Below are 23,836 nucleotides of genomic sequence, written 5' to 3' on the forward strand. Positions count from 1 at the left end.
TGTATGGAACTCTCTTTTCTTCCTGGACTTGATTGTCTACTTCCTTTCCCATATTAGGGAAGTTTTCAACTATAATCTCTTCAAATATTTTCTCATACCCATTCTTTTTCTCTTCTTCTTCTGGGGCCCCTGTAATTCGAATGTTGGTGCATTTAATATTGTCCCAGGGGTTTCTGAGACTGTCCTCAATACTTTTCATTCTTTTTTCTTTATTTGTCCCTGCAGCAGTTATTTCCACTATTCTATCTTCCAGGTCACTTATCCGTTCTTCTGCCTCAGTTATTCTGCTATTGCTTCCTTCTAGTGTATTTTTAATTTAATTTATTGTGTTGTTCATCATTGTTTGTTTGCTCTTTTGTTCTTCTAGGTCCTTTTTAAATGTTTCTTGTATTTTCTCCATTCTATTTCCAAGATTTTGGATAATCTTTACTATCATTATTCTGAATTCTTTTTCAGGTAGACTGCCTATTTCCTCTTCATTTGTTTGGTCTGGTGCGTTTTTACCTTGCTCCTTCATCTGTTGCATATTTCTCTGTCTTCTCATTTTGTTTAACTTTCTGTGTTTGGGGTTTCCTTTTCATAGGCTGCAGGTTCGTAGTTTCCTCTTACTTCTGGTGTCTGCCCCCAGTCAGTGAGGTTGGTTCAGTGGCTTGTGTAAGGTTCCTGATGGGGGGACTAGTGCCTGTGTCTGGTGGGTGGAGCTGGATCTTGTCCCTTTGGTGGGCAGAGCCATGTCGTGTGTGTGTTTTGGGGTGTCTGTGAACTTAGTATGACTTTAGGCAGTTTCTCTGCTAATTGGTGAGGTTGTGTTCCTGTCTTGCTAGTTGTTTGGAATGGGGCATCCAGCACTCTAGCTTGCTGGCCATTGGGTGGAACTGGATCTTAGTGTTGAGACGGAGATTTCTGGGAGAGCTCTCACTGATTAATATTACATGGGGCCAGTAGGTCTGGTGTTCCAACACCCTGGACTTGGCTTTCCCACCTCAGATGCTCAGGCCTGACTCCTGGCCAAAGCAGCAAGGCACTGTCAGCCACACGGTTCAGAAGAAGCAGGAGAAAAAAAGAAAAAAAAAGGAAAAAATAACGAAGAGACAGAACCCCAAAACAAATGCTAAAAGCAAAACTAAACAGACAAAATTACAAAAAGAATCATACACACACACTCACAAAAAGGGGGGAAAACAAATGGAAGAGAGCAACCCAATCAATAAAGAAACCCATAAATGAAAACAACCACTAAAGACTAAACTAAGATAAACATAAACCTAAAAACAAATCAAACGCAGAAAGCAAACCCCAAGTCCACAGTTGCCCCCGAAGTCCACCTCCTGAATTTTGGGAACATTCGTTGTCTATTCAGGTATTCCACACGTGCAGGGTTTACCAAGTTGATTGCAGGGATTTAGTCCACTGCTCCTGAGGCTACATGGAGAAATTTCCCTTTATCTTCTTTGTTTGCACAGCTCCTGGGGTTCAGCTTTGGTTTGGCCCTACCTCTATGTGTAAGCCACCCTCAGATGTATCTTCCCCACCCAGATAGGTGAGGGTTAAAGCCGCAGCTGAGTAGGTCTCTTGCTCACTCAGGAGAGGGAGGGGTATGGTAGTCATAATTGGAACGTGTGGCGAGCCTGCAGCAACAGAGCCTGGTGTGACGTTGCAACAGCTTGAGGCATGCCATGTGTTCTCCCGAGGAAGTTGTCCCTGAATCACAGGACCCTGGCAGTGGTGTGTTGCACAGGATCCGGGAGGGTGTGGGTAGTGACCTGCACTTGTACACAGGATCCTTGGTGGCAGTGGTGGCAGCAGTAGTGGTTCATGCTCTCCTCTGGGGTCCGAGATGATAGCCACAGCTCATGCCCATCTCTGGAGCTCACTTAGGCATTGCTCTGTCATCTGTGGGCACACGGAGCAGGAAGACCCCCTCCTTGCATACCCTGAGACAATGGTCTCTTGCCTCTCTGGCAGGTCCAGACTTTTTCCCGTACTCCCTCCCAGCTAGCTGTGATGAACTAGCCCCCTTCAGGCTGTATTCACACAGCCAACCCCCATCCTCTCCTTGGGGTCTGACCTCCGAAGCGTGAGCCTCAGCTCCCAGCCCCCATCTGTCCCAGCAGGTGAGCAGAAAAGCATCTCAGGCTGGTGAGTGCTGGTCATCACCTATCCTCTGTGTGGAAATCTCTCTGCTTTGCCCTCTGCACCCCTGTTGCTATGCTCTCCTCTGTGGCTCCAAAGCTCACCCCCCACACACCCCTGTCCCCACCAGTGAAGGGGTTTCCTAGTGTGTGGAAACTTTTCCTCCTTCACAGCTCCCTCCCAGAGGCACAGGTCCTGTCCCTATTCTTTTGTCTCTTTTTCTTTTTTCTTTTTTATTTTGCCCTCCCCATGTATGTGGGGTATTTCCTTGCCTTTTGGAAGTCTGTGGTCTTCTGCACCACAGGGTTCAGTAGGTGTTCTGTAGGAGTTGTTCCACATATAGATGTATTTTTGATGTATTTATGGGGAGGAAGGTGACCTCCATGTCATATTCCTCCGCCATCTTGAAGGTCTCCTCCACAATAATAATTTTTTTTTTTTTTTTTTTTTTTAATGAGAGCCTCTGGGAACTACAGTTTTGTCTTTTATTTTATTTTATTTATTTATTTATTATTTATGGCTGTGTTGGGTCTTCGTTTCTGTGCGAGGGCTTTCTCTAGTTGTGGCAAGTGGGGGCCACTCTTCATCGCGGTGCGCGGGCCTCTCATTATCGTGGCCTCTCTTGTTGCGGAGCACAGGCTCCAGACGCGCAGGCTCAGTAATTGTGGCTCACGGGCCTAGTTGCTCCGCGGCATATGGGATCTTCCCAGACCAGGGCTCGAACCTGTGCCCCTGCATTGGCAGGCAGATTCTCAACCACTGCGCCACCAGGGAAGCCCCACAATAATAATTTTTAAATGTTAAATGTCCCATATTTCATTTGTGTCCAAAATGAATGTCCATGCAAAAATCTTTACATGTTTAGCAATGATAGTGATGTCCCATATCTTACATCTAGGAAATAGAGTTGGAATCTGCTCCCAGGCAGGCTGGCTCCAGAGGCCATGCTCTTTATACCCAGGTCTCAGTCTTTTAGTGAACCTGTGCCCCTGGCCTATGAACTTCACAAATGCTTCTCAGTTTTTTTCTGTTTGGTTTGGTTTTCACTCCTTTCAGTGGGACAGGATGGCTAGTGTGAGTTGGGTAATTCCCTTCTGCCAGTTTGGTTAAGCTCTGATAAAACCCCTTTAGGTTAGGCTCAGGTAAAGTTTCTCTTGAGGGCAGGCCTTGTTAAGAACAGAATGCTCTGGCAAATGTCAAAATGGTTACTTTTTCTCTTCCCCTGCAGGCAGAATGAGGGACTTTTTCTCCAGTCTTTACTGAGAGAAACTGATAGATTTCCTGTAAGTAAACAAAAGCCCTTCTGGAGGGCTCATAATTGTGTACCTCTGGCCCAAGACAGGCCCCCTGAAAGCTTTAACTCTCAGACTTGTCTATACTGAGCTTCCAGGAATACAGCAGCCCCTGTTTAGGCTTTCCTATGTTGGTCTTAGTTCCCATGGAGCTTTGGCTCATGGGTTCCTACTCTAGTAAGTTGTAATTCTCTGTATCTGCTTGTCTGTTTCTACAATTTTGGGGAAAGCTGCTTGCCCTGTGACCTCAGTTCTCTGACAGCTATAAGGAGGGTTGTTGATTTTCAGTTTGTTCAGCTTTTTACTTCTTAGATGGAGTGACAACTTCCAAGCTCCTTACATGCTGGAATAGAAATTGGAAGTATGACATCTTTCAATGTTCATGTTGATTTAGTCCTCTGGTATTCCTACATTATTTTGCCTAATATGGTTCCAATTTCTCATCATATATGATTGACACTAGACTCTCCATAATGATGCACTTGTATTTTGTTCCTCATTTTTTTCTGTATTGTCAGTTCCAGAAGTTTTCACTCATGACCTGGAAATGATACCAGGTTTCTGTATGATTGAGTACAACCAAATGTATTTGAAGTTGTTGGGAGGAGGGAAGATGCCCAATGGGGTTCATATTGCTCTTATGTAACATGAGGAATTTATGTTCTCCAGGTATCTTAGTATTACTATCTCAGTAATCATTGCCATTATTGGAACACTCATCCTACATGGTGTTAGACTTTTGACTCTACGTCTCTCTGTGGGTTTAAATACTTGAGTTCAGGTATAGAAAACTTAAATGCATACTGGGTCCAAGCAGATATTGACTTAAGTCATCCCGGGTACCTCTGGGAGAATCCTGGCACTCATGCTCTTGCCTGAAGAGGGCAGTACTACTCAGCTCCAGGTGGTTATTGTTTTGAAAGAAGTCAGGCCAGTTCTTGCTAGATCATCAGGTACAAGCCTTGGTGGGGCCCCCATTGTGCCTCCTCTGTTTTATAGCAAAGATGTAGGTACTTTCCCCACTTTGATGCTTTTTACAGACTAATTTATTTCTCCATGTTGAAAATAATTAAATCAGTAACCCTTTATCTTTAAGCACAGGACTTAAGAATGGTCCATGTTTATCTGATTTGCAATCACACTGGCAAAGAATCTTGTCACTAGATTTCCTATGCATAACCAGTTGTTCATCCTGTGTAGCTATGCAAATGGTAATTAAAGAAGTCCTATGGGACAATTATCATGCTCTGTATAGCAGGTTTAAGATTAGAAATAAAACATGGCTCTTTATTAAGTGCTTTACACAAATCCATACAGTGGAATATTATATGGCTGTAAAAAAGAATGAGGAGGTTTATATATCCTGATATGGAACTATTTCCAAGATATAATGTCAAGTGGGGAAAAAGTGAAGGATGTAAATATGCTGAATTGTCATTAAAATGGAAAAGAAATATATATTTTCAGTTTTTGTAGACATTAAAAATCACTTAAAGAACACAAATTGATAAAACTGTTTCTCTATACAGGAGAATTGGGAAGGTAAGGGACATCGTAAGAGGAAGCTTTTTACAATTTGTATAAATTTAACCCATAAGTTAGGTTTATTATATTGTCATTTATACTAATAAAATGATCAAGACAAGATATCCTTTATAAAAAAAAAATCTGTCATGGATTATTATGATCACTGACTTAGATCACATGAAGGCAGACACAGAAAGACATACTGGAAGTATTTTTCCCTCTAACTCCAACAAACTCATATGCTTCTAAAACTCAGTAAATAAATAGAAAATTAGCAGTATGCAAATATATTTCAGAAGAAAAGCTCTCCATGGCCCAGGCAGATTTTTTTGCAAGAAGCAAGCATCCTAAACTGTAAAGCAAATCCCAAACTGAATTTTCTTGGTCCGCAAAACGTACTTTGACTGACCTGCTGGTGAGAGACCAAGGGAGCCACAGCAGAAATCTCTTAGTTATTCATAAATTCTTCTTTTTAAAAAAGTTGTTGATTTAAACACAAGAGTGGAGATGAACTCCAGAGCTCAGAAACCATTTTCATGCAAAACCAGGTGGCTCAGTATACAAATAAAGACCTAGATGGGAACCCTGAACAGAGCAACATAAATTCTCACATCTGGTATAAATAAACAACAAGATACATTGTTTTACGATTAATGCCCAGCTCATGAATAAGTACACACAATGGAGATAGAAATATTTAATTTTGTGTTGTAGAACATAATTAGAAATTATTAAACAAAGTCAGAACACAGTAGAGACTTCTCAAAATGCATGGGCCCCGGGTGCAGTCTGTGCTTGGAACCAGTTTTGTCCAACATCAGGTTTTTTGTTTTTTTTAAAGAAAAATAATCAAGAAAAGCCAGAACCATATTGTTTCATTAAATAGTTCATGAGAGTCTCTCACTTGCTCTCTCTTTCTTCCTGCTTCCTTTGGGAGTTTAATGCACTTTGATAAGATAAATATCTGCCTTTTAATGATTATCACACCTTATTAAAATGTCTCACCCTGTTACTGATAGTGCATGAGATTATGAAAGATGAAAAAAAGTAGAAGTCTCATTTTCTCTTCCCTACTGATGCTGTTTGTTTACCTTTTACATTTCCCCAGCTTAGACAGTGAAACAACAGCAGCTAATTTTACTGGATTTCTATTTGTTCCACTTTGATTTCTCATACAGATGAAATCCCTACCAGTTTTATTTTGTATTTTCTTCTTAGATCAAGATTTGTAATTTTGTTTCATTAAACTTGACTAGATGTATCACTTTAGCCTGCTTTAATCAACTAGGATAGAATCAGGTAGAACTAGGACAAATTGCCAGGCTTCATTAAAATAACAGAGAGGGCCCAATCTTGAGGTGTGGGGAGGGACAGATCAAACACTACCACTCCCAGACACGTGCAATTGTGTGTGGTCATCAACATACATGCACAGCTTTGCTCACAGAATCAATGGAATGATTTTTCTTCTGATTCTAATTGTTAAGGATTGCTCTGAATCAGAAGAGGGTGGAAACTTCATGCAGACTTTATTTTAAAACTTTAGGAGTAAACAAGAGGAGAAGAAGAAAGGCCAAAGAATAACCAAGGAGACAAGTAGGAAGTGTTCTATGGTGAGATAAAATAGATCCAAACAGCTTGATTTTCACCTTTGCTTTGCCAGATGATGGAAAGCAAAGACAAGGCTTTTGTCCTCATAGAGAATTGTCTCCTGCTCTGACTTTCTGTGTGAATAACCTTTCTAGCTGATGTATCTCCTTCTTAGAGACCAAAATGATGAGGATGCTGAATCTTTTCTTCTGGTCTTTCCTCTACTCCCCTGCCAGCAACTTAACACTTATTTGTTTTGAAAATTAGCCATTTAACAGGGCATTGCCTTTACTGGCTATTTGTTCTGCTGACCTATGGGGGAAGCTGGAATCAGCGCTGCAAATGGGCTCCTCTAACGGGTCTGTTATTGCATTATTCCTTTATGGGGGCCTCTGCGTAATTACACCAAATGTTGTTATAAATCCCACAGGAAACTACCTCTCGGCTGAAGTCTAGAGGCCACTTTCAGTGTATATCTCCCTCATCTGCCATTAGCACAGCTCCACGTTCTTCCCAGTGTATTAGAGGACACACCGAACGGGGACAAGGACTACATGATCCAAATGGAGAGTGAGTGACTTGACAAGAAGTCAACCAGCACTTCGAGCAAAGCTAACTACCATCGAAACTCTGCCTCTACAACAAAGGTTGAATCAAAATCCTATTCCCTTAGCATATGAATTAGAAGAACAATTGTCTGATTATGATTAAAAAAAGAGCATTACATTTTATGTTCTGCCATAATTGGTATTTATGACAATTTATGTAAACAGTAATGAAGCCTATGTGATTTTTGCGGGGAAATTGCATTATGACACCAATGATCGTTACTGTTAATTTTCCTGAAGATGATGGCAATCAGCAGGCATAATTTCATTGTAAATAGGTTAATTTAAAATTCAAACACTGCTGGTATTTCAAAATGAGTTCACATTCGATTTCTGAAAGCTTTGGCCCAGTCTTTTTCTGTGTCATGATAAAAACGCATGGATGATGTATGTTAACATGTAAAACATTTTTCTTCAGGATTGTGTGTATGTAAACGTGTGAGATATACACAAATATATATGTGTGTGTGTGTATATGTATATATAAACATATATATATATATATATATATATATATATATATATATATATATGGATGTGTGTCTTACATACTACACATCCTTTTAAGTATCATTCTGTTTTTTGTGCTATAGGAATGTGCTTCAAAAACTTACTGTAATGTAATCAGGAGATAAAGTTATCACAAACTAATTTGCTAGCTTTGTAGGATAAGTGAGGAGTGACATACCAGATATTCTATTATTTCTAATGTGTATTTTCATATTACTTAATCAAATTTTAAGAAGATATAAAAACTTAAATATAATCTCTTTATTGACCTTGGGTTTCTGGCTAGTTACTGAGCTAAATTGATCTGCCAGTACATATTTTCAGACCACATCAACCAGTTAATATGTTTTTTGTTTTTAAGATATATGCTTCCAATAATTTAGATCAATTCCTGCCAACTTCTCCAAGCAAAGTAAAAGTGTCTAATTTTCACTTTTGACACTTTTTAAAAACTGGTAAGTACCTTAATTTTCTTGTGTGTATATATATATCATTACAACAAATGTCATCACAAAATCACAAAAAAGCATTTGGAATTATAAGAAAAAAAAAGAGAAGAAACATTTTAAATGTTGGTGTATCTCTATTTATTTTAATCAATATTTAAGTAATCACATAATGTATTTTCACAGCTTTTGTAACTGTAATAATATGAAAACTATACTAATGTAAGCTGCTAATTTTTCTTAAAAAGTAAAATATTGTAGACTATGTACATTATAGCAATAGATTTTATTGACAATAGAAATGAACCATGTCTCCAAATAGCTCCTCTCCCTCTTTCTCTCTGTCTCTTTCTCCTTCTTTTTAAGGGCAATTTCTGGGTGGTCAATCAATTGCTCATAATTTGTTACTCTCATGAGTGAAAATGTAATCATGACTATTCAAAATGTATCGTAATGTTGATTATATTAATCCTACGAGTTTGATCTTGAAAATTTCATTCTTTGTAGAGAAGTTGTATGACTATGCCCATCTTTATATGTAGCACTTTTAATTTAAATGCTATTTCAAAAAGAACATACTCAGTTTTAGCCTGGACCACTCATTTAAAGGAATTGGAAGACATATTTTAGATAAGCAAATACCTGGAAAACTGGAACAAATGCTTTCAGATTAGACATGTAGCCCTAAATTCATTTTGCTTTGTATTAAATATAATAAAACATCAATAATTTTTATATGAATTTAAGTATATTTATAAGAACAAAAAAATACATATGGCCATATATTAGTATATGTACTTTATCATCTCAACCAATTACTCATGCTTCCTTCAAGAGAGGAAATACAATATGTTTAAGAGGTTTGTTCAGGTATAGCCAACTCTAATGTTTTAAGGGGGAAATTATGGAAAGAAATGTTAAAATTAAGAAAAATTTTACATTTATTAAATATTCTGAGAATTAGATGAAGGCCTTTATTTGAATTACTTCCTTTAGTAGGTATCCCTTCTATGGGAGTTTATATTGAGAATTACTGCTCTAATATATAATAAAAATCATCTAGGTCTGTTGCTGAATAGATTTTTTTAACCATTTTTAATTTCATCATCAATCGTCTGATGAGGCCAAATTCCTCTTTGATTCTTGGGTGTCCCTCGTTATTAAGCTTCCATTCTGACACAGACAGAATAACTCCTGAATCCGGGCAAGCTCCTTAGTCAGAAAGAGTGAATTGCTTAACACAAATTCGTCAAGATATTTTAAAATCAGAATCAATACAAGAAAATAAAACAAACTAAAACATATGTATCACTACTGAGAATTCAATAGCATTGAGTCTTCATTTTTTCATGAAAGACTTCATTTTTTCATGAGTCCTCATTTTTCATGAGGATCTGTAGTTATCCCTTCACAAAACTGTTTTACAATAAAATCTCAGTATTCTTTACTTTCCAAAACCTTTTGTAATCCCACATCTCATAGGGGTCAACTATTAATAAAACTTAGTTATGTGACATCCAAAGAGTAGCATATTGATTTAGCACTAATGTAGTCAAACAAATAGTGGGTTATTACTAAAAGAAAAGGGGTTCAGACAAACTGACCTGTCTGTTAAGTAAGTGAGAATTAATTTGGAGTGGGAATATTCACTTCAAATTGATCATCAAAAAAAGAAAAGGAAAAAAAAAAAAGAAGAAGAAGAAAAGAAATAAAGAAAAGGAAAATAAGGAAGAAAAAAAATCACCTAAAGTAAGAGGTCACTGTGGACTAACCCTAGAAAGTTATCACTGTGTCAATTGACAGGGCTTCTTTTTGTATCCCTATGACTGAGCATCTAGTTTGGTTATACGATAACATAAATGGGTTCTGAATCTTGGATTGAATATCCATACAGGTTATTATAATTCATTTATAGACTACATTCTAATTTCAGCCAAAATATATTTCTAAGCTTAAACATGAATTGTGCCTGTAAAACTGAATTTTAACCAAGTCTGAAACCTCACAGAAGTGTATGGGTCAATAAGAGAAGAAAGTGTGGTATCAGTATATAGTTATTCTTTCCATTAAAGAAGGAAAACCAAAACAAATAAATGTGAAACAAACAAAAAACTCTCACTACTTGTACTATAGATAACATTAGGAAATATCTCTCCTACGTGAATTTGCTTGCGCAAGATGTCGTCTCCCATGCCTTTCAGTTCTTTGTGGGTATTTAACCGGCACCCTACACCTGTGTGAACAGAATTGAGACCTTCACCATCCTTCATCCACAAGATACTTATCTTATAGGCCTGGCTCTATGGGACAATTGGTAGAAACAAAAAGTATCCATAAAGTTTTTCTTCATCTACGTATCTCCTGATGATTTGCCCATTAGTAGGATTTAAAAAATGTTTGCTGAATATGGTTGATGAATTACGTAACTGTTAAAAGTTTTGGCTCATGATAGACCTTTAAAAATTCTATATTTTGGTGAAAAGCAAATAACATGCACCAGTTACCCATGTCCTCACCTTCTTGAAAAGGATTACATAAATGGATTGGATGTAGCATGCAGGCAGGATTACTGATATGTTCTACAGATCATGTCAACACTGTTGAGCTGATCAGCTGGTTATTCATACCCCTAATTTTGCTGAGGTGGCAGTTTATCAGGAATTATGTAAAGTTTATGCTCTCTGTTCTAAACAGGGGGAAATGGCTAGCAAACTGATTTACCTCTGGAGTTTTTGATCTAGGGATAGGCAGAGTGAGTGTAATTCCATTTGTTAGTATCTGTCTTTCATTACTCATGGCTTATGAGAAAGAAAGAAAATTGCATTCAAAGAGCATTCTTTTATTTCCAAGAGGAAAAATAATTTAACCACAAAGATGACAGTTACAATTCTTTACCTTTAAGGGGCAACCTTTGCAGGATGACTCTCTCATTCTAAAAGTGAAGGCATTGCTTTTTTCTTTTGTACTCTATTAAGAATCATGCATGAAACCACTCAGAGTAGATGGGGACTAAGGGTCAATAGAACAGTTAGAAAGGTGACAAATAGCAATTCATTTCAGTGTTTGTTTTCTAGACGATGGCTGCCTTTTTCTCACAGTGTCCCATGTTTCTGGGGTGCTACACAATGAGTTCTATGTCCTTTTAAATAGGGGCAGAGCTGCCACAGTGTAAACTAATAAATAGTACAATTGAAGTTTTCTTGGTCTTGAAATACAATGAATTCCTCTCAGTTACTTTATTCTTTCTCACAATTATCTTTTCTATAGAGAAAAAAGAAGGTATTTTTTGACTTTATTCTGACATTTATGGATTAATTTTTTTAAACCAGTGCTGCTTTTCTATGTCTTTCAGGAAGTGCAAATTTGGAACACACTTGTATTATGTTTGCTGAATAAGATTCAAAACCTCATGCCTTAAGAAAATTCTAAAGCTAGCCCTTGATTTAGTAATCAGATTATTTCTGGGGCATTACCTTCACATTTTACTTTTATTTATTTTTTAAAGGGACAATTGAGTGAAAAAGAAATGGAGAGTTGTCAACCTGATTATACTCTAGAGATTTCTGTAAGATTAACCCAATCAGGATGCCAAATGTACCTCAAAAATGAAAAAGAATTCTATCTGATCAATACACTAATTTCAGTTGTCCTTACAATTAATATCTATCAGTCCTTTCAAACAGATATTTAGAGCTCTATATTGATTGCTATGATTCTCTGAAAACCACAAGGGAATAACAGCATGCCAATGTGCATTAATTGCACTCAAATTGACATATTTTAAACATCAGAATTTCTAAGATAGTGACAAATAATAGAATGCCAAATCCAAGAGAAAGATATTATTATTTAATCAGAGAATACTTCTTCCAAAAAATGTTAACCTTTTTTTTTTCCTAATCAAATTCTCATGTATTTTCTAGCTCCTTTTCTCAAATAGCCCTATTATAACACCTGCTGGGTTTAGGACAAGTATAGTTCTCAATACATTGATTTAAGATGCCTCCCCTTGCTTGCTTTACATCCTTTCTTACCCAACTTACATTCTATGTTCTATCATTACAATCCGGGGATGGTCTTTCTTTCCATAATACCCTTCAGTAGATTGCTTAATAGTTTACAATATTTGCTAACTCTCCTAGGATAATGGTTATATTTTGTCTTGTTTGTCCTTGTTGTCTTTTGGCCAAGGAATGGAAACTAAAGTAGTGTGTGTAATTATTTATTTATGTACAGCATTATACTCACTTTTCCTCAGCCATGAACCCGGCAATGTCATAGACAGAGATTACTCCATCATCTGAGTGAAGACACTGAGAAACACAGCCACCTCGGACCCACAGTGAACAAGTAAACTGTTTTGTTGCAGGTTCCTGAGCATAGAGGAGCTGTTGGCTACTGAAGCATCACTTAGCCTATGCTTACTGCTGTATAAATTGATAACAGGAGAGGAAAGCTCTTGTGCTATAGCCAAATACCTAAAAGCTATTCTATTGCTCTCAGGACATGGTAGCAAAGTTAAGGAAACACTTATTCAAGAAATAAAAATGATTATGAAATAGTAAAAATGATAAAATTGTCACCTTGGAAGATATGATCCTGGTCTTTGAAATAAGCTGATTCTGGGAGATAGAATTGTATTAGCATGCTTTGGTTGCTATGAACTATATTTGACAAGTGACTACAAGAAAGAGATGACTTAAGAAAAAACAAACAAACCAAAAAGGGCTGAGTGCAAAAAAGAGAAAAAGGAACTAGAAAGTGTCCAGAAACTTAAGAGCTTCTAATAATGAAGCTGCAATAGGGTGCCAACTTCCACCAATACAAGTAAGTAAAAGCTAAGGAGGCCTTTGGAAATCAAAATGTACTCATGACTAAGTGAAAAGAGAGAGAAATATTACAAAAAGAATTGCGTGTGTGACTGTTGGTGAACAGAATTGTCTAGTACATAAGAGTTGAGACATAACAAGTTTTTGAAAAAGAGTCACAACTTAAAGAAACACTGATTAAATATTAGAGGTTGAAAATGACCATTGGGTTTTCTGACCTTCTAAATGCAAGAAGCAGGATGAGAGAGCTTTTCAGCCAGCAATAAGTATGCACTCTCCAAAGAAAAGTAGAATGGGGAGAGATTTTTCAGACAGCAAAATCAGCTATTTAAGGATACTCCCAAAGCCCCCTCATAATTCTGCTCAGCAGAATGTCAGAGCTACTACAGGGCATTGACACTGCATGCCTCCACTCCCCCTCTCCAGATGAGGGTGTTTACTGCAGTTATTATGTTCTTGTTTCAACAATGCATATGAGGGGACTAGATGACTTTTGGAGCCAAAAGAAACATATCTGGGTCTAATGTAGATACCATCCTAAGATCCTGGATTTGAATCTGGCACTGTAATTGGATTGGATAGTTGTGGTTTCTTCTTGAGATGGGGTAAGTAAATAATTTTTATTGAAAAGGAAGATTGGGTTTAAACACATGTTCTGTCATGTACTGTAATTATTTATATATTCCTGTCACATTGGCATTATATTTGGCCATTTGACTTGTGGTGCTCCAACCTGTGAGTTTATATGATGCTCCATCCTGTGAGATTATATTTATCTTTACCCTTGTTGTCAGGCTTAATCAGGTGACTTGCTTTGGCAAATACCATGAGAACAGAAGCCACTTCTGAATGGAAGCTTTAAGAGTACACATCACATAGTCTGTTTTTACTTCTGTCACAACACTAGAAGATGCTCCATCAGCCTGATATTAGAGTATCTACCAGCTATTATTGTAAGCCACATGGTGTCATGTCATCTGCAAACAGTGACAGTTTTACTTCTTTTCCAAGTTGAATTCCTTTTACTTCTTTTTCTTCTCTGACTTCTGTGGTTAAAACTTCCAAAACTATGTTAAATAATAGTGGTGACAGTGGTGAACTTGTCTTGTTCCTGATCTTAGAGGAAATGGTTTCACTTTTTCACCATCAAGAACGATGTTGGCTGTGAGTTTGTCATATATGACCTTTTTTAAGTTGAGGGAAATTCCCTCCATGCTTACTTTCTGGAGAGTTTTTATTATAAATTGGTGTTGAATTTTGTTGAAAGCTTTTTCTGCATCTATTGAGATTATCATATGTTTTTTTTATCCTTCTAATTCGTTATATGGTGTATCAAATTGATTGATTTGTGTATATTGAAGAATCCTCACATTCCTGGGATAAACCCCACTTGAGCATGGTGTATGATCATTTTAATGTGCTGTTGGATCTGTTTGCTAATATTTTGTTGAGGATTTTTGCATCTATGTTCATCAGTGATATTGGCCTGTAGTTTTCTCTTTTTTGTGATATGTTTGTCTGGTTTTGGTATCTGGGTGATGGTGGCCTCATAGAATGAGTTTGGGAGTGTTCCTCCCTCTGCTATACTTTGGAAGAGTTTGAGAAGGATAGATGTTAGCTTTTCTCTAAATGTTTGATAGAATTCACCTGTAAAGCCATCTGGTCCTGGGCTTTTGTTTGTCAGAAGATTTTAAATCACAGTTTCAATTTCAGTGCTTGTGGTTGGTCTGTTTATATTTTATATTTCTTCCTGGTTCAGTGTAAAGTTGTGCTTTTCTAAGAATTTGTCCGTTGCCCATTTTATTGGCATATAGTTCCTTGTAGTAATCTCTCGTGATCTTTTGTATTTCTGCAGGGTCAGTTGTTATTTCTCCTTTTTCATTTTTAAGTCTGTTTATTTGAGTCTTCTCTGTTTTTCTTGATGAGTCTGGCTAATGGTTTGTCAATTTTGTTTATCTTCTCAAAGAAACTGCTTGTAGCTTTATTGATCTTTGTTATTGTTTCCTTCATTTCTTTTTCATTTATTTCTGATCTGATATTTATTATTTGTTTCCTTCTGCTAAATGTGGTATTTTTTTTTTTTTGTTCTTCTTTCTTTAATTTTTTTAGGTGTAAGGTTAGGTTGTTTATTTGAGATTTTTCTTGTTTCATGAGAAAGGATTTTATTGCTATAAACTTCCCTCTTAAAATTGCTTTGGCTTCATTCCATAGGATTTGGGTCATCGTGTTTTTATTGTCATTTGTTTCTGGGTATTTTTTGATTTCCCCTTTGATTTCTTCTGTGATCTCTTGTTATTTATCAGTGTATTGTTTAGCCTCCATGTGTTTGGATTTATTACAGTTTTTTTTTTTTTTTTCCGTAATTTATATCTAGTCTCATAGCATGGTGGTTGGAAAAGATACTTCGTACAATTTCAGTTTTCTTAAATTTACCAAGGCTTGATTTGTGACCCAAGATATGATCTATCCTGGAGAATGTTCCATGAGCACTTGAGAAAAATGTGTATTCTGTTGTTTTTGGGTGGAATGTCCTATAAATATCAATTAAGTCCATCTTGTTTAATGTATCATTTAAAGCTTGTGTTTCCTTATTTATTTTCATTTTGGATGATCTGTCCATTGGTGAAAGTGGGGTGTTAAAGTCTCCTATTATGATTTTGTTACTGTCAATTTCCCCTTTTATGTCTGTTAGTATTTGCCTTATGTATTGAGGTGTTCCTATGTTGGGTGCATAAATATTTACAATTGTTATACCTTTCTCTTGGAATGATCCCTTGATCATTATATAGTGTCCTTCTTTGTCTCTTGTAATAGTCTTTATTTTAAAGTCTATTTTGTCTGATATGAGAATTGCTACTCCAGCTTTCTTTTGGTTTCCAGTTTCATGGAATATCTTTTTCCATCCCCTCACTTTCAGTCTGTTTGTGTCTCTAGGTCTGAAGTGGGTCTCTTGTAGACAGCATATATATGGGTCTTGTTTTTGTATCCATTCAGCCAGTCTGTCTTTTGGTGGGAGCATTTAATCCATTTACATTTAAGGTAATTATCGATATGCATGTTCCTATTCCCATTTTCTTAAATGTTTTGGGTTTGTTATTGTAGGTGTTTTCCTTCTCTTGTGTTTCTTGCCTAGAGAAGTTCCTTTAGCATTTGTTGTAAAGCTGGTTTGATGGTGCTGAATTCTCTTAGATTTTGCTTGTCTGTAAAGGTTTTAATTTCTCCATCACATCTGAATGAGATCCTTGCCTGGTAGAGTAATCTTGGTTGTAGGTTCTTCCCTTTCATCACTTTCAATATGTCCTGCCAATCCCTTCTGGCTTCCAGTGTTTATGCTGAAAGATCAGCTGTTAACCTTATGGGGATTCCCTTGTATGTTTTTTGTTGTTTTTCCCTTGCTGCTTTTAATATTTTTTCCTTGTATTTAATTTTTTATAGTTTGATTAATATGTGTCTTGGCTAGTTTCTCCTTGGATTTATCCTGTAATGGATTCTCTGTGCTTCCTGGACTTGATTGGCTATTTCTTTTCCTATGTTAGGGAAGTTTTCAACCATAATCTCTTCAAATATTTTCTCATACCAGTTCTTTTTCTCTTCTTCTGGGAGCCCTATAATTCAAATGTTGGTGCATTTAATGTTGTCCCAGAATTCTCTGAGACTGTCCTCAATTCTTTTCATTCTGTTTTCTTTATTCTGATCTGTGGTAGTTATTTTCACTCTTTTGTCTTTCAGGTCACTTATCCATTCTTCTGCCTCCATTATTCTGCTATTGATTCCTTCTAGATAATTTTTAATTTCATTTATTGTGTTGTTTGTCATTGTTTTTTTGCTCTTTAGTTTTTCTAGTTCCTTGTTAAATGTTTCTTGTATTTTCTCTGTTCTATTTCCAGTACTGTGGATCATCTTTACGTTATTACTCTGAATTCTTTTTCAGGTAGACTGCCTATTTCTTCTTCATTTGTTTGGTCTGGTGGGTTTTTACCTTGCTCCTTTATCTGCTGTGTATTTCTCTGTCTTCTCATTTTGTTTAACTTTCTGTGTTTGGGGTCTCCTTTTCACAGGCTGCCTGTTCATAGCTCCTGTTTATTTTGGTGTCTGCCCCCAGTGGGTGAGGTTGGTTTAGTGTCTTGTGTAGGCTTCCTGGAGGAGGGGACTGCTGCCTGTGTTCTTGTGGGTGGAGCTGGATCTTGTCTGTCTGATGGTGTGTTTTGGGGTGTCTGTGAACTTGTTATGATTTTAGGCAGACTCTCTGTTAATGGGTGGGAATTTTTCTTGTCTTACTAGTTGTTTGGCATGGGCATCCAGCTCTGGAGCTTGTTGGCCATTGGGTGCAGCTGAGTCTTAATGTCGAGATGGAGAGTTCTGGGAGAGCTCTTGCAGATTGATATTAAGTGGGTCTGGGAAGTCTCTGGTGGTCCAAGGTCCTGAACTTGGCTCTCCCACTTTAGAGGCTCAGTCCTGACACAAGGTTGGAGCACCCAAACCCTGTCAGCCACATGGCTCAGAAGAAAAGTGAGAAAAACATAAATAAAAAAAAAAATACTAAATAAAGAAAAAATTTTAACATAAAAAAATATAATTAAAAAAGCAACCAAAACAATAAACAAATCCGCCAATGATAAGAAGTGCTAAAAAGTAAACTAAGATAAACATAAATATCAGAAACAAATCAGTTGCAGACAGCAAACCTCAAGTGTACAGTTGCTCCTAAAGTCTACCGCCTCAATTTTGGGACGATTTGTTGTCTATTCAGGTATTCCACAGATGCCATTTACATCAAGTTGATTGTGCGGATTTAATCAGCTGCTCCTGAGGCTACATGGAGAAATTTCCCTTTCTCTTCTTTGTTTACACAGCTCCTGGCTTTCAGCTTTGGTTTTGCCCCACCTCTGTGTGTAGGTTGCCCTCAGGCATCTGTTACCTGCCAAGTAAGGAGGGGGTTAAAGCAGCGGCTGATTAAGGGGCTCTGGCTCACTCAGGCTGGTGGTAGGGAGGGGTATGTTAGTTATAATTGGAATGCGGGGTGAGCCTGCAGTGGCAGAGGCCAGCAGGCTGTTGCAACAGCCTGAGGCGTGCCCTGTGTTTTCCCAGGGAAGTTGTCCCGGATCTTTTGACCCTGGCAGTGGGGAGCTGCACAGGCTCCCAGGGGTGGGGTTGTGTGGATAGTGACCTGTGTTTGCACACAGGATTCTTGGTGGCAGTCACAGCAGCCTTAGCATTTCATGCCCATCTCTGGGGTCCTATCTGATAGCCACAGCTCGCACCCTTCTCTGGAGCTCGCTTAGGCAGTGCTCTGCCTACTTTGGGCACACGGGAATGGAATTCCCTCTCCTCTCACACACCAAAACAATGGTCTCTTGCCTCTTAGGCAGTTCCAGTCTTTTTCCTGGAGTCTCTCCTGGCTAGCTGTGACACACAAACACCCTCAGGCTGTGTTCACTCAGCCAACCCCAGTCCTCTCCCTGGGATCTGACCTCTGAAGCCTGAGCCTCAGCTCCCAGCCCCCATTCACCCCAGCAGGTGAGCAGACAAGCCTCTCTTGTCTGTGAAAGGGCTTCCTAGTGTGTGGAAACTTTTCCTCCTTCACAGCTCCCTCCCAGAGGTGTAGATCCTGTCCCTATTCTTTTGTCTCAGTTTTTTCTTTTTCCTTTTGCCCTACCCAGGTACATAGGGATTTTCTTGCCTTTTAGGAAGTCTGAGGTCTTCTGCCATCGTTCAGTATGTGTTCTGTAGTAGTTGTTCCACTTGGAGAAGTATTTTTGATGTATTTGTGGGGAGGAAGGTGATCTCCATGGCTTACTCCTCTGCCATCTTGAAGGTCCTCCCCTAATTTTTGTATATTTTAGAAACACCTTATCAGTTTCTTAGAAAAAAAAAAAAGGTTGCTGAGATTTTGTTTGGCATTGTGTTGAACCTATAGTTCAATTTGGGAAGACTGACATCAAAACAATATAGAGCCTTACAACCCATGAACAAGGTGCATCTCTCCAATAATTTTGGACTTTTCAAAGTTTTGTTAGTAAAGTTTTGAAGTTTTCCATGTATAGTTTTACACACATTTGATCAGATTTATTCCTAATATTTCATATGTTTAATGTTATTGTAATTGGTATTTTTATTTAAATTTGTTTCTTCATTGCTATCATGCATAAATAAAATTAAATGTATATTAATCTTAGTTCCTGTAATCTTTCTAACTGAAATTATTAGTTCTGGTAACTTTTATGTAGTAATATCAGATATTCTATGTAGATATGTAGCTTTCTGCAGATAAAGACATTTTTATTTCTTCCTTTCTAATCTGGATGTCTTTCATTTCTTTTTCTTTCCTTATTGCACGTGTTAGAATTTATACCACATGTTGAATATATGTGGTGAAAGCAGACATCTTTTTCTTTTTTTTTTTAAATTAGTCAATTCATTTTTTACTGAAGTATAGCTGATTTATAATTTTATACAGCAAAGTGATTCAGTCATATGTATGTATATATATATATATATATATATATATATATATATATATATATATACATTCTTTTTCAGATTCTTTTCCCTTAGAAGTTATTATAAAATATTGAGTTTAGTTCCCTGTGCTACACAGTAGGTCCTTGTATCTTTTTCTTGTTTTTGATCATCAGAGGAAACATTAGTCTTTAAAAAAATATTACTCTTTAAAGGACATATATGTCTTTAAACATTAAGTATAATGTTAGATATAGGTTTTCATTATCAAGTCAAAGATAGTTTCTTCAATACTTAGGAAACAGAGTTTTTATCATTAATGAATGTTGAATTATATGTTTTCTTTTTTCTTTTTGGTTTGTTAATTTCATTAATTATCTTGAATTACTTTTCAAGTGTTAAATTCTGAACCTCTGGAATAAAGCTCACTTGGTCATGTTATATTATCATTTTTATATATTTTTGGCTTAGATTTGCTAAAACTTTGTTTAGAAGTTTTTCATCTGTGTTCATGTGGGATGTTGCTCTGTACTTTATTTTACTTATAATGTATTTGTTTGTTTTTGCTACCAGGGTAATGCTAGTCTTATAGAATAAGTTGAGAATTATTCCCTTCTCTTTATTTTTCTGGTAGTTTGTGTAGAATTGATATTCTATCTTCCTTAAATGTTTGGTAGAGATTGCCAATAAAATCTAAGCTTAGAGTGTCTTTGTGGTATAGTTTTAAACTGTAAATTCAATTTATTTTATGGAAATAGAGGTATTCAGTTTTAGCTTCCTTTTTGTTTTTTGAGTTAGTTTGGTATTATACGTTTCTTAAGAAATGTTTTCAGTTCACCCACATTATTGAATATTGGCTTAAACTTGCTCATCATATTTTCTATTCTTTTAATAATGGTATAATGATTGTTTTATTTTTGTCTACAAAAAACACTAGAAAGATTACTGATGTTCCATCTCTCATCCCTGATATTGTTAATCTGTGTCTTTTCTAATTTTTTCCTGATTAGTCTGACTAGAGGTGTATCATTTTTATTGATTCTTTTCAAAGAATTGGCCTTTGGTTTCATTGATTTTCTCTATTGTTTTTCTGCTTTCTATTTTATATTTCAGTTCTGATTTTTATTATTTCCTTTGCTCTGTTTATTTTTAATTTGTTTTCCTTTTTTTTTGTTTGTTTGTTTCTTAAGGGGTAAGCTTATTAATTTGAGAAAATGATTTTGCTCTAATATACTCTTTTTGTGCTATACATTTTCACCCTTTTTAAAAGATATATTTGCTGACTATAGAATTCTAGGTTGAGAGTGTTTCTTCTAGTACTTTAAAGATGCTTTCCCTGTTTTCTCAACTGCTTTTTTTCTGAAGAGAAATATTTGTCATCCTTTTACTCTTTCCTCTTGAAATAAGTGACATTTTTTAGGTGCTTTTTAAGACTTGTTCTTTATAAGTGGTTTTGAACAATTTGATTATCATATTCCTTAATGTAATTTTTTTCATATATCTTTTGCTTGGGGTTCATTGAACTTCTTCAATTTGTGGCTTTATATTTTTCAACAAATTGGGGGAAATTCTGGCCATTATTTCTTCAAATATTTTTCTAAATCCCCTCCTTTTCTCTTCTTAGGGGACTCCAATTACATATATTAGGCTACTTGAATATGTCCTAGAGTTCAGTTATTTTTTTTCTGTTTTTGATTATTTTTCATCTCTGTTTTATTTGTGATTATTTCTAATGCAGTATATTTAATCACCTTAAGTAGTTTTATCTCTGTTCTTCTTGCCAATTCCTACTCACCTTTCTAAGATCAGGGCTAATTTTCAGAGGAGAAGCATCTGACCCCCTGATTTCAATTGCTTTCCTCAGTTATAATATCATTTCAATTTCTATGTTTATAATGTAATAATTATCAAAGTTGTAATAAATGTTGTTTCTTTACAAACAAATCTTCAAAATATAAGAGTTCAAAAGGTAGAGATACTTCCTAATTAGACTGATTCTGTTTCTTGGGTGGAACTCTTTTTAATGTTCTTCATGTCTCTTATGTCTGTACTCTGGGAGATAAATCATTCTTCATTAATTCCCATAATCATATCAGAGGTAGGAATTTTGCAAAAAGTCCTCCTTGGATCTCCACAGAACTTTCACACTCCAAAAGTTTGATGGTCTAAAGTTTGTTGTTGTTATTTATTTTTTGTTTGCTTTTTCCTAATGGATAAAAATATTTTTTCATCTCCAGTCTAGGTTTGTTGCTTCTTTGTTAATATAATTCACTCAAAAATTTGGTAGGTTTCTGATCTATTTGCTTTTAGAGACTTTCATGTACCATTACATGTTGGAAAATCATTCTCTATAAGAATGTCATGATTCTACACATCTTGCCACCAGAGTCATGGACTGCCTTTGCTCCTGGCCTGTCTCTTCAAGGATGTTTGCATAGCAAAGAGCCTTGGCAGTTGGAGATAGTGTATAGATCTGAACCAAAGAACAGGCTTATTTATAGCCTTAAAGATAGAATATCTCTTTCCAGGCACAGGTCTGGCATGCTTATTACCCATTATAAAATATTTGGATTCCCAAAGCTTGGGATTCCTGTATTGTAACGCAACCCACTTTGCATCCAGATGTCTTTACATTGCCTTGTGGTAAGTGAGACACAGGGAATTGGTGTAAAAAAAAAAAAAAAAAAAAGCTAAATCTTTAGCTATAGCTATTGCTATAAGTAAACATTTCTTTGCCTTTGACTCAGAATTCTTGCATCTTCTGCTAGCATCCACGAAACTGTGACCAACCTGTCAACTTCTAAGTAAGATAAAACTTCAGACCCTTCAGTTGTAGACAATATTTCTGCCCATGTTTTTCTCTAACACATTTCTCGTGCTTGATTAATTTATTTGCTTCCTCATTCCCTTACCACTGTCTCAGTTTAATTTTGACATAAACTATCTGAAATAAAAGGCTTATTATGAAAATAATACTCTTATTTCATATTTGATCCAGAGCTGAGTCTTTTACTTCAGCTTAAAAGTCTTACGGTACACTGTTCACTTTCAATCTTCCTTCTTTCTCTTCAGAGTCCAGAAGTTGTTGGCTTTTCCAACACTTTAAGGAGGGTAATATCTGTATTCCTTTCTAATTCTGTTGGAAAATCAGTGAATTTTTGCCTGAACTCATCTTTATCATAACATCTTATTGGAGGCAGGGAATAATTGTTATGCCACACTAGCTCTCAGGCTCTTTTTAACAGCTTGCCTTACACCTGCAGTCTCAATACACACATGATCTTCCTTCCAAGTTATTTCAAAGAGAGGTTTACCAAATATTTTGCCACTGCACAGAATGGATCTCCATCTTTTTAGCTTGTGAAACATGTTTTATCACTGCTCAGTACTCAAGTGCTCAGCTACTAAGCCTGTGTCACACATCTTACTATTCTTATTTTTATATTATGGCAGCCACTGACTTGAAGGTACAAACTTCTGTACTTTGCTAGGTAATATACTGATTATTGAATATTACCTACAGAATCAATCTAACTCAAAATTATAATTGTTTATATTAATACATAATTTCCAGTAATATGAAGTCCAAAGTAGATGTTCTTATCTGCAAGTGTCTTTTCTCCAGGCAGTAATTTAAAGACACAGGGTCATTTCATTTTGTGACCATCTATCTTCTACACATTATTCCAAAATCACTATATCATTTTTGTCAATATGGTAAATATTGAAAGATCATGAAAAATCACAATTATGTGCACAATTTTATGCATGGGAAAGTTCTTTGGGCCAGGAATGGAAGTTGTGTATATTGCTTTCATTTATATTATACTGGCCACCTAACTGCAAGGTAGTATGGACATGATCTAGCTGGTGGTCTAGTAAGAATAGAAAATTGCTTGATGAACAGTTTGCCAGTCTCTGCAATAACATATTTATATGTTTATAGGTATGATTGTTAAATGTTAGTCTCCATCACTAGATTATAAGCTCCATGAAAACAAATTTTATGTATATTTATTTTGTAATTATGCTCAGTACTTTGTGTACAATACAACATTTGTTAAAGAAATGAGTGAAAGGATTAAGGAGATTTAATATGACTACACAATTTTAGTGATTAAATAGAAGCCACAGTATAATTTACTTTTTCAATCCATATAGTTCTAAAGTTTAGAAAAGATTCTAAAACCCAGATCTGCAGGCTACTTCTTCAATGTTTTAGGTAATTTTATAAATATTCATCAAGAAGTTTCAGCAGCTAAAATTATAAATACATTCAGATGTACATCGGTATTTAGACATACAGCAACTTGAAAATAGTTAACATGTTAAGAAAACACTCACTAGTTCTATTTAGAGAGGATTCAGTCTTCATCCTGGATAGATTATGCCTCAGATTCAGTTTCTCTAATATGTATGAGGACGTGTTTTGCCCAAATACT

The sequence above is a fragment of the Balaenoptera borealis genome (assembly GCF_965194805.1).
Source record: "Balaenoptera borealis genome assembly, chromosome: 14".
In the NCBI taxonomy this organism is placed as follows: Eukaryota; Metazoa; Chordata; class Mammalia; order Artiodactyla; family Balaenopteridae; genus Balaenoptera; species Balaenoptera borealis.